The sequence below is a fragment of the Mytilus galloprovincialis genome, chromosome 4, assembly GCF_965363235.1.
Source record: "Mytilus galloprovincialis chromosome 4, xbMytGall1.hap1.1, whole genome shotgun sequence".
NCBI lineage: Eukaryota > Metazoa > Mollusca > Bivalvia > Mytilida > Mytilidae > Mytilus > Mytilus galloprovincialis.
The window spans coordinates 84,500,283-84,511,492 of NC_134841.1; the positions used below are offsets into that span (position 1 = coordinate 84,500,283).

The window sequence follows — 11,210 nt, forward strand, 5'->3', positions numbered from 1 at the left end:
ACCCATAGAGTTATCATATTGACCATATTACATCCTTGATTAACCCAAAGAACATAGAAACGACAAAGCTCTTAGTTTTAATCCCACTTTGATGGAATCTAATATACAGCATGCAAAAAAGTCATATTTACTAATTATATGTTGTGAATTTAAACGCTCTGCGTTACTACTTGTTGCTTAGCAAAACCGTAGCAGTGTTTGATAATTGTGGATCCATACTGTTTCCCCATATTAATGACCAATACTTAAACATAAATGACATTGATAAGATAACTCAATTGGTGGTCATTAAATATCCCCAACGTCAAAGAAACCAACTTAATATTCACTTAACTACATGCCGATTCTCTTCTGTCTGGTATTTTCTATGGTAACACATGGTAATAGTGCACAAGAGGGCTATGAAATAAGAAATGTCAAATCCTCAATATTAGAGACAGTAACTCATCTATATTATCTTAATTCCATTAATTCGTTTATACGAATAGTTACATTGAATTTGATTTGTTAGTATTGTACCATCCCAGCTAGACGGTTTTATTAAAGGAATTGAATCAATTAAATACGGCCCCTATTTATCATGTAAACAGAATTTCATTTTCCTATTATTTGCGATTGTTGATTTATAAAGTGTTTTGTGATAAATGAGGGAAGATTTATTACGATTACAAGTGTTGTGATGAATACTATAATTTGGACCTATAGTCTAGCCTTAGATTATTGAAACATTTCTCATTCACCATTAATGACGGGTCAGACATGACATAGCTTTCTCCAAAACAAGTCTTCCTTCAGGAAATAATAAATACAGTGAAATAAAGCTTAATTAACGTGTTTATAAACGCAATGTTCGGCAGTTGAGTCAGAGGCACGTACCGTTCATAGTGTTGTCGATATATTTATGTTACAGAGTGTCACTGGCACTAAAACGATGCAAGCTTACAAAACATTATTTTTAAAAGATTATGATAACTTATTTGTATTCTTGATCATACTTTAAATCTGATATATCCTTCCGACTGCAATAAACATTTCGCTTTACAATAAATATTTTTAATTCAATGGCATACAAAACCGTTCAAACAAAATCCCTGTTATTGTACCTCTCAGAAAAAGGCAAAAACCGTGATAGTTTTAACACGCTTTTTAACCTCAACTTGGCTGATATATTGCCAAATAAATTTTAATGTCAAACAATCCTAATATTTTTAAAAACTAAAATTTTCCATGGTACTTTAAGTAAACATCCTTTGGGTATTAAAGCGTATTACATTATTTGCATCTGGCATTATTCATTGCATGAACAAAATAGTGCAGTCTTTGTATAATTTGCCAATTATATGCTGAGAATAATTACTTACAATAATCTTTGCAGCATGGAAGAAATAATTTGGATGCTGTTAAAATCTCTATATTCAAAATTATTTCGATTAACCCTACTGTTTTTAATATTCTAGGTGCCCGGAAGTTATTCAATGGCACAACAACAAGCTAAACCCGTGACGAAATAATAATTTTCATTCAATCATGTTTTATTTCAACTTTGAACACTTCGATTAAATCATTTAGACATTTTTCTTTTTAAATATTCTGTGAAACTGACATAAAACATTTTTGTTTTTATATTAGTGATATCAAATACTAGTATATAATTATAGATTATTATGTGAGTATAGGGATTGGATATTCTGATATAAAATAATGCAGATAAATTTTGCCATAGTTTGATTGTTGAAATAAACATAACTCTATATCTATATATAAGAATACGGCAATTACAAAAAAAAGGCAAATTTCTATTTGCCACTTACGTATGCCGTTAGTTCTCAAATTGTATCAACAGCCCAGTAGCCAGTACTTCGGTACTGACATGCAAATACGGGAATTGTGATATTAAAATTTGTTGCTGTAACATTTTGATATTTAATATCTAAAATTTCAAATATTGTCGAAATGCACAGCTAGTGCAGTAAAATTAGTATCGTTACTATTACTGGGTCAATAACTCACTGCTGGTGGGCTTTAAAGTCCTCGAGCCCAGTAGCCAGTACATATACTTCGATAATGGCATAAAACCAGACGATACTATCAAATGAAATGTTGTTTTGTTTGTTGCTTTTGTTTTTGAAACTACGATAGAAAAAAAACGGCATATAAAATGTATCTACAAGACTAGATCTACAAGTAAGATAAAAGTGTTGAATTTATTGGTGGACTCATTAGTTTGGCGCTCTTATTTTCAAACTTAAATAGAGAAATAGAAATTCAAATTTCAAAATGATGAGCAAGGCAAAATTTACAAATAATTTATACGTTACATGATGAGCGAGGGAATCGAGTTAATTGTACAAATGTATTAAACCGGTCCACCATCCCATCTTAAGCTTCGAACCGAAGTGTAGCGAAATGTGAACACAACAGGGGCCCAGGTTACAAATATATCAGCTCTTCAATTTTTGGATAAGTTTTGGGTTTTTAAATTTGGCCTGGAGGATCAGGGAAGAAACATTAAATATCGAAATGTGCATCTGGTGCAGAAAAATTGGTACAGTTAATGTTATTATTGTTAATGCAATATTTCCAGATGTATTAGTGGTGATTTGTTCGCTAATTATATCATAGATCAACTTTCTAATGCTGAATTATTGTACCAGTAAATTACTTATTTGTATTTACTTAATTCGCCATGTGTTTATTTGAATCACATAATTTTATGAATGTTAGTAGGACTTTTACTAACTCTTTCTGATAAACTTATTATAACACAGCATGGTCCGTGTCAAATCAGTGTCATTTCAGTTCGATAAATAATTATTGAGAATAATGTGGACCATGCAATAGAAATGTTGATAATTATATGGACATGGCAGTAAGTTTTCTTTTTTTGTAACAGTAAAGGTTACCCGAGGGAGTTGCAATCTTAGTTACTATTATCTTAGTAATTAACTATCATTTAACCGTGGTAATTTATACCAGTCCAATGTAATAGTAGGCCATTTGCTCACTAGTGACGTGATGTCACGGCTCGATATGATGTCAATTTACGACTTACCATTAACATTATAAAGTGTTGTAGCGAAATTTATCTTCGATAATCTCTATATTTGACTGTATATCTCTATGTAAAACCCAATACATTGTAAACTTATCTTCGATCATCTCTTTATTGACTGTGATTATAAAACCCAATACATTGTAGACAAATATCCATCACACGACAATAAAACAATCTATAAAACAATGTTCACTAAAAATAAACATTCCTAACTTATCTTGATAGTATATATCAAATTCTTACCTCAGACTTAATGGATGTTTTTTTTTTTCGTTTTTCCAAAATAAAACTGATAATTGATTTAACTATATCAAACATTGTGAATAAATTCATTATTCCCATAAAACTCAATTGATTATCACATTAGCAGGTTTACAGTGACAAAACATTAAACGGCAATACTCAAGAGACTGTCGATCAATGGTATGCTACATATTGAGATACCTAGTTATTCTAATAGCAATCCTCTGCCATTCAGAGAATGAGTTAAGTTATTAATTGTTACCAATGAGGCAAACAGAACGTAGTCTTATGGCTTTAGCTTACAACATCAAAGTTTCGTAATGCATTCAACAGGTAGATGTTATGCAGCATTTCTGTGGGGCAGATCTATGGAGAGATTTTTTGCCGAATGTCATCAGGAAAAGTCATACTGATGCGTTACAAATGTTGAAGATGGGAATAAAATGCCGAGGAAAAAACTGAGACAACATAAAGATGTTTTCATGGAAACAACATTACCATCCATTACGCTAATACTTCCTGTAATTTAATGGTTTCTTTTAAATAAATTGTATGACCAGTATCTATTCAGTCCTTCTATACAGGCTTAGTTTTTGTATTGTAAACATAATTTATAAGATTAACCCTGAATTCCAATGGGATGTTTTTATTTTTTTGTGCATTGCATCTTTAAGAGATTTTAATCATCATCGGTGATATATAGTTGTTAACTGCTATGTTGTGTGTGCTTTTGTGGAGAGTTATCTCATTGGCAACCATATACCAGTTTTTATATTGTATACATAATTTGTCAGATTTACCATAAAATCCATTGGCATGTTTTTTGTTTTTTTTTTTTTTGTTTTTTTTTTTTTTTGGTATGATATTTAAATCATCATCGGTAACATGCAGTTATTTACTGCAGTATCGTTTGAGCTCTTGTGGAGAGTTATCTCATTGGCAATCATGTATACACCACTTTTAACATGTTTAATATATGAAACCTCAAGGCTTTATATGCAAACATTGTTAACTGCGTTGATTCCAATGTTATTCTGGGTAGCCAATTGTAAGTATTTGCTCAAGTCTGTTTTGTCCAAAAATTGTTTTCAAATGGTAAGTTTTGGTAATTTTCCTCATGTTTTGCAACGTCATAGTGACCTTAGAAGCGACATTCTCCACTAAAATATACAGATTATAGATTTATGTTCCCTGATGAAAAAAATCTGACAAAGATGTAACACTTCATTGAAGACCCATTGGTGGCCCTCGGCTGTTATCTGCTCTTTGGTCGGGTTGTTGTCTCTTCAACACATTCCCCATTTCCATTATCAACTTTATTCGATATTTTAAAATCTCAAAGTATGCTTCTTATCTAAGTCCGCCTTCGCAGAAATCTTTACGCACTCCTTGTTAAAGAAACATTAGCCGATAAAAATACTAGGTTTCTATTAATTTCCACTCTGTTTAGTTTTTGTTTTAAATGATTAATTAAATTATTGTTGAAACTTAAGATTACAGCAGCCAATCATACAAATATAATTTGTAAAGTGTAAGTCAATCCCTCGCAATACATTCAACATTTTGATGAAAAGTTAATTTGACAACTTGCATCACAGATTTATAAAATCCAATCTTCTGCTAAAAATTACATAACGTTGAAAACAACTCAATATGGGAATGAAATTTACATCATTATGTGATTTGCCAAAGTAATTTTTTATCCTGTTTTTATCATTACAACAGGTTTAACGGAATATTGAAATTCATCTTCCCCAGGGAGTTTCAATCATTTTCGTTACCAAAATAGTTCTATCTGCTTTATCACCTATAATTTTCTGCATAGTTACAGACACTTTCTAACATTACTGATCGTTTTCACACTGACTTTAATTTTTCTCCTAACCATGCTTGATAACCATGTCGTTCTCTAATGTCGGTTATTATATTATCCTTGGGAAACAATGGTTTTAAGAAAAGCCATTAATATTACATATGAAATAATAGTAGCTGTTCAATTCCTATTTTGTTTCATATAATTAAGAGGTTTTTGTTGAAAATATTTTTTTAAGATGTAAACTTTAATATTAATCAGGATTCTACTTCGTCAAAATTATCTCCCCATTACGCCAGTTCATTTTCACAATCGTAGAAATGGAAGCCATTTTAGGTATGACACGCTGCCAATTTTGCTTTCGGAAACCGATAAATTTATCCACATTGCACTATTACGATCCTTATATGTCAGTTGTATTTTAAAAGACAAATGTATCAACTAGCTAATGAGCATCAGTTAATGATCTTGTCTGCATGGATTCAACTTAAAACTATTGTCTGATCGGTTGTCAGGTGGAATTTTCGAAAATTCATAAACATTTAAAAAATTCTAATTAAATATTTCGTGGAAGGGCCGACTAGATTTTTTTAGTGGTTGAAGAATATAAACCCTAGTTTTCACACACAAACAAACATAATTTTTTGAAGATATGCATTTTCATCATCCAACTTGAAAGACAGTTGTCAAGTACTTTCAGTAAAAAAATAGCTATTCGAACACACCTACTCTGTTTTTGTGATTCATTAGATATCGCCTTCTCTAACAAGAGCTTCGATTCTTTTGTTCTATTTCAACCGGGTTTCCGACTGAGTTTATTGTTTATCAACAAGATTTAAGCTAAATAAATGTCCACAATGTGCATGCGTACAGCACTGAAAGTTAAGAAATAATTGCGTGCATCTCTAATTGTGATTTTTTTTAAAATGGCCAAATATGCGAGATTTATTATTGCTATTTCAAGAAAATCTGCATACAAATATACATGTGTATCAGATATACAAACGCTAGTTCTTTTTTTGCGATAATCACCAAGTCGCATTGACTAAAACATCGCAATTATTTATGAATTTAAAGTTTTTGTTCATTGTTTAGCAAGTGACTATTCACGGCAGTCAAAAAATATCTGCTAGATTGAAAATATGTTGTTTATATGCACATTTATGTCTGTCTCAAAATCCCAACACGTACTGAACTTCATCTCAAATTCGCAATCTGGTATGAACACAAACCAAAAGTTCGGACCTCACTCGAAGTTAAAGTCCCTTAGAACCGGGTTGGGTGAGCTTATTTGCTATAATTGTTGGGTTAACTTATTTGCTATAATATATCGACAAGCTACCCTGTAGAATGAAGATTGACACAGACGCGGGGATATGATTATCAACAAATAACAGAATTTAAGACGACGATGAACTCTCACAAATACTTTCACAACTAGACCAACAATGTTATCGTAGAATCAATAAACAAACATTTATGCGATTAAATTCAATATATTTAAGAAAATACTTGACAGAAGTTCATTTGAGTAGGCCAAACAATTTAGAAGGACTGTATACATGTATACGTGTAACAATTTAGATAGACTGCATACATGTATTATACGTGTAACAATTTTTATAAACAAACCGAAAGGTACAATTAAATAGAAGTTATCTCAGGAATAGATACACCATACATGGTGTTACTGTAAAAAGATGAACACTGGTTTTCTAACATTAACTGATTCCTATCGGCCATGCGTCTAGACAGTTTCATGTTAGATGCATATATAAAACGTTAATTTTGTAGAAATAAGAATGGACAAGTACTAGCCGACAGCACATAGGAGCTACTTATTTATCAATAGGAATTATTTTTCAGATACGAAGAGGCGAATACTTATAGTTTTGAGCATCGTTGATGCCTCAGCAAATTAATATGTTAAGACATCTCTTATGTATATATTGACCTCGTTATTTGAAGGTTATTGCCTTGTCAATGCATTGAATAAACTAGGTCTTCTAATGAAAGTATTTGACAACTGTGAAAGACAAGAGAAGTGTTACAATGAATCTGGGTCTCAGGATTGTTGGAACCTAATACACTGAATGTATAATGAATAAATGTATGTTCAAAATAAGTTTGAAAAATGGCAACAAGGCATTAATAAAAAAAAACTCCGTCAAAGGAATAATTCGACTTGCTTTTGGACATAACGATCATATTTTACAGCGACATATTAAAAAGTGTTTCCAAATTGGCAAGGTTGTACGATAAGCAATGTAACCAAATGAAGCTAATGACAGTTTAAAAACATTCCTGTCGGTCTGTTTATTTTATCTTGCATTACAGTATTGTTCTTAAACATTTGTATATTGTTCGTACACAAATCATCATTTAGAGAGTAAAGGTACTCAGAGGTTGTTACATGTTACTTTAGGTTGTTTGATTGAATCCCATAATTAGCAGTAGTGTTGAATTCCTATCTTTATTGAAAAGGATTGTCAGTTTTCCTGATAAAGTCTGGTGGTTCTCTTAGATTGTTCAGGTTTCTTACATCTATAAAAACTGGCGTCCACGATATAATGAAGAATGCCCACAGTGGCGTTTAACCACAACAATCAAAATCAATCATGCAGATAATAAGCTCGTTTGTAGAATATTAATCCTATTCTACTTTTATGAACTTCATTACTTAGTTTAAATTACAAAACACAAATCTACGCGATTTTTTACATTTATTGAAATACAGATAAGAATAAAGCAGGATAATAGATAAAATAAACGACCGGAAAAAAATATGTGAAAAGAAACCATGAAGGAAATTCGATCTACAGTAATTATCAAGTACCTACATATGATGAATGATTGTTGAGACACTGAGAGAATATAAAAACATTAAGGATCCATACAAATATATCCGTCTTCTCTATATCGTTATACACTTTTACATGGATCCTGTACACGTATGATCGCGTAATTTGTAGTCGGTATAATATAAGAAATAGTTACCAATTTCCGGTAAAAACAAATGTTGAGAAGTGTTTATGCACTGCCGAGACAGGAAAAAAGATATTGACAGGGATATAGAAGTTTTTATATTCTTAATACCCTAAAACACGGAGAAACTCATTTTAGAGAGAACCAAAGAACTGCAGATAGCATTTTTATAATAAAATCTCTTATACATAAGTATTTACATAAAAACAAAAAGAAATTTTATGTTTGTTTTGTAGATTTTTTTTTTAAAAAAGGCATTTGACTCTGTATGGAGAGATGCTCTTTTGTACAAACTTTATAATATGGGGTGAGGAAAGAAACTTTTTAACATCAATATGATGACACTGGGTCTTCAATTAAATACAAAAACATGATAACTGATATGTTTAATATTACAAGAGGGGTAAAACAAGGTGATTCACTGAGTCCTACTTTATTTAAATATTCATTAATGACATTACAGAGGTCTTTGAAAATGACTTGTGTTATCCTCTAAAAATTATAGACTCAAAACTAAGTTGCCTGCTTTTTGCAGATGATCTGTAATTTTTTTTCAAAAACTAAAACAGGGCTACAGAATAGTCTCAATAATTTAGCTTTATACTGTGATAAATGGAAGATAGAATTGAATATTAAAAAGACAAAATCTATGATATTTAAAAGGACATGCTCTAAACTTTAAACATTTTTAAATTTTAAAAACAGTAACATTGATTACGTATCAGAATACTCATTTTTAGGCTTATTAATTAAATGCAATGGCAACATGTCTCACAGTACTAAAGACCTTGTCAAAAAAGCCCCAAAAACTTTATTTTGGTTGAAAGCTTACAAAAAGTCTTTGAATAATTTACCAGTCAAAGTGGCATGCCACCTCCTCGATTCCCTCATAAAACAAATAATGATATACAACTCTGAAGTAACATATTTAGACACATATATATCCCTTTTTAGAGCAAAAAATAGAGCTTTAAATCCTGGTAAAAACTAGATATTTTAAGTTTTGCAGAAAAACGTCAAATTGAAAAATTACATTTGCAATTTTGTAAATTTTTACTAGGTACTAGAAACATGAGAAAGAATGCATCTAATCTTGCAACTAGAGCTGAATTGGGGTGACTTCCTGTAGAATTTAATGTTAAAACACAGGGAGACTACCTATAGAATTTAATATTAAAACACAAAGTTTATTATATTTAAAGAGATTTGAATGCTGTAAGTTAAATCCTCTTTTGAAAGAAGCTTACAAGCTTAGTAAAAACTTAGACTCAGAAGGAGTATACTCCTGGTTAACCTATGTAAAAAAATATTTTAAGTGAATTTAATTTAGATATAGCATAAATTCAACAAAATACTAGTTCAGACAAAAACATAAATAATTCATTTAAAGTTATATAAAAACAAGCTCTAAAAACTACTTTGAAAATTTGATACATAATAAGATGCAAAAACATCAATGAAAAAAGTAAACTTAATTTATATAAGAACCTTAAACAAAATTTATGTTTTGAAGACTATTTAAGATCATCAAACTTTACTTATAGAAAATTAATAACAAAACTAATAATAATTTAAATATAGAAAAAGGCAGACATTCTAATATTCATAGAGAGCAGAGATAATGCCTTAAATGTAAAACATTAGAAAACGAAAAACATTTTATATTTAGATTGTAAATTAAATATGGAACTAAGAATCAACTTTTTTAACAATCTGGATTTTAATTTTTCTGTTCAAGATTTATCTGATGAAGAAAAGTTGATTTTTATAATCAATCCATCAACACCATCACAAGTAAATAAATTGGGGTCCTACATCAAGAGGTCATTAGAACTGAGGACAGGGGACATTGGAATACTGTAAATGATATATGTGAATTATAGTTTTATTGTTTACTTATTTTGTATGTCACAAACTTAATGTTTAAAGTTTAAACGGCATTAAATATTTGAATTTGATATTTATAACTTCGTTGAATCTAGGAGCATACAGCAGAACATACATTATCAAATGATTATATCATGAATGTGCGATGTTGACACGAATTCTTTCCGTTGTCACAATAACAGAGTGAAATAGAAAAAAAAATATGTTCGGCTCAAAATATACCGATGAAATATTGAATTAACATTACATGTGCTACACCATATGTGCAGAACGAATTTCTGTATAAATAAATAAAACATATAACCTACCTTTATAAATACTTTATCTATGGCGGTCTCCACAGTGTAAAGAAATATACTTTTGATGTGACATAAAATCCGGTAGATGACTTTCCTAAATGCGTGTTAAATCCTCATAAAACCGTTCGGATTCAAACACCACATGAAGGTTACATCGAGTAATTTGTTGTAACTTTTATATCAACCTGAAACAAAATGAGAAAATCTTGTATAGTTCACCTTTATCGCTTTGTTTTCCGATATAGTTCCAAGGATGTTTCTACTGAATTAGCTTTACTGGACCAAACGCAATAGTTGTAAGGGTCTAGACGAGTACGAAACTTATCTATTTGAAACAAGATACTTTTTTTCAAAATGAGATAAAATAGTTTAACAACGACTTTATGTATAATATCTAATCAAAACATGTTGCGCAATCATAACTACATGTTCACATACCGTAAGTCGTTATCCTAATCAAGTACAATGTATACATACAAAACCTTATTCACTAATATTTTCGAACATTTCATTATTAAATTTATGTTGGGAGACACATGTGTATTTTAAAAGACATTTTTTACCATGACAATTCAGACCCTGTGGTATTAGGACAGATGCATGCTAAAGCTAACTGCTTTTTTCCAAACCATCCTTTGGCTTTATTAAAAGTATGTTTAAATACAAAGGAGTCCGATATGAAAATCCCACACATTTAGGTGACCTAATATACTAAAATAAATGCGATCTTGTACTGAAAGCTACACATTTTCCCTTTTTTTTTTTGTGATGTGGCATTTCAAGTGTTTAGGAGGCAGTTATCGTATAATAGCTTTCAATGGAAAATAGAAAGCCAAAACTAACCATCAACCTCAAGTTGTGCTAAAGAGGGAGTGTTCTACCACTGAATCACTCTATCACTTTGAAATTGAAATAAAAAAATACCAAA

General features: G+C 30.6%; 1 protein-coding gene across 2 annotated transcripts in view; it reads right to left on the minus strand.

Annotated features, from left to right (window-relative positions):
• The window catches only part of LOC143073201 (zwei Ig domain protein zig-8-like), a 48,183-nt gene extending 37,581 nt beyond the window's left edge, over positions 1-10,602 (minus strand). The window contains exon 1 of one of the 2 annotated variants that reach the window (XM_076248559.1): positions 10,292-10,602. The gene's annotated coding sequence lies outside the window, so the exon portion shown is untranslated. The remainder of the gene's footprint in view (positions 1-10,291) is intronic. The other variant, XM_076248562.1, reaches the window with a different exon arrangement.
• Between the last annotated feature and the right edge of the window lie 608 nt (positions 10,603-11,210).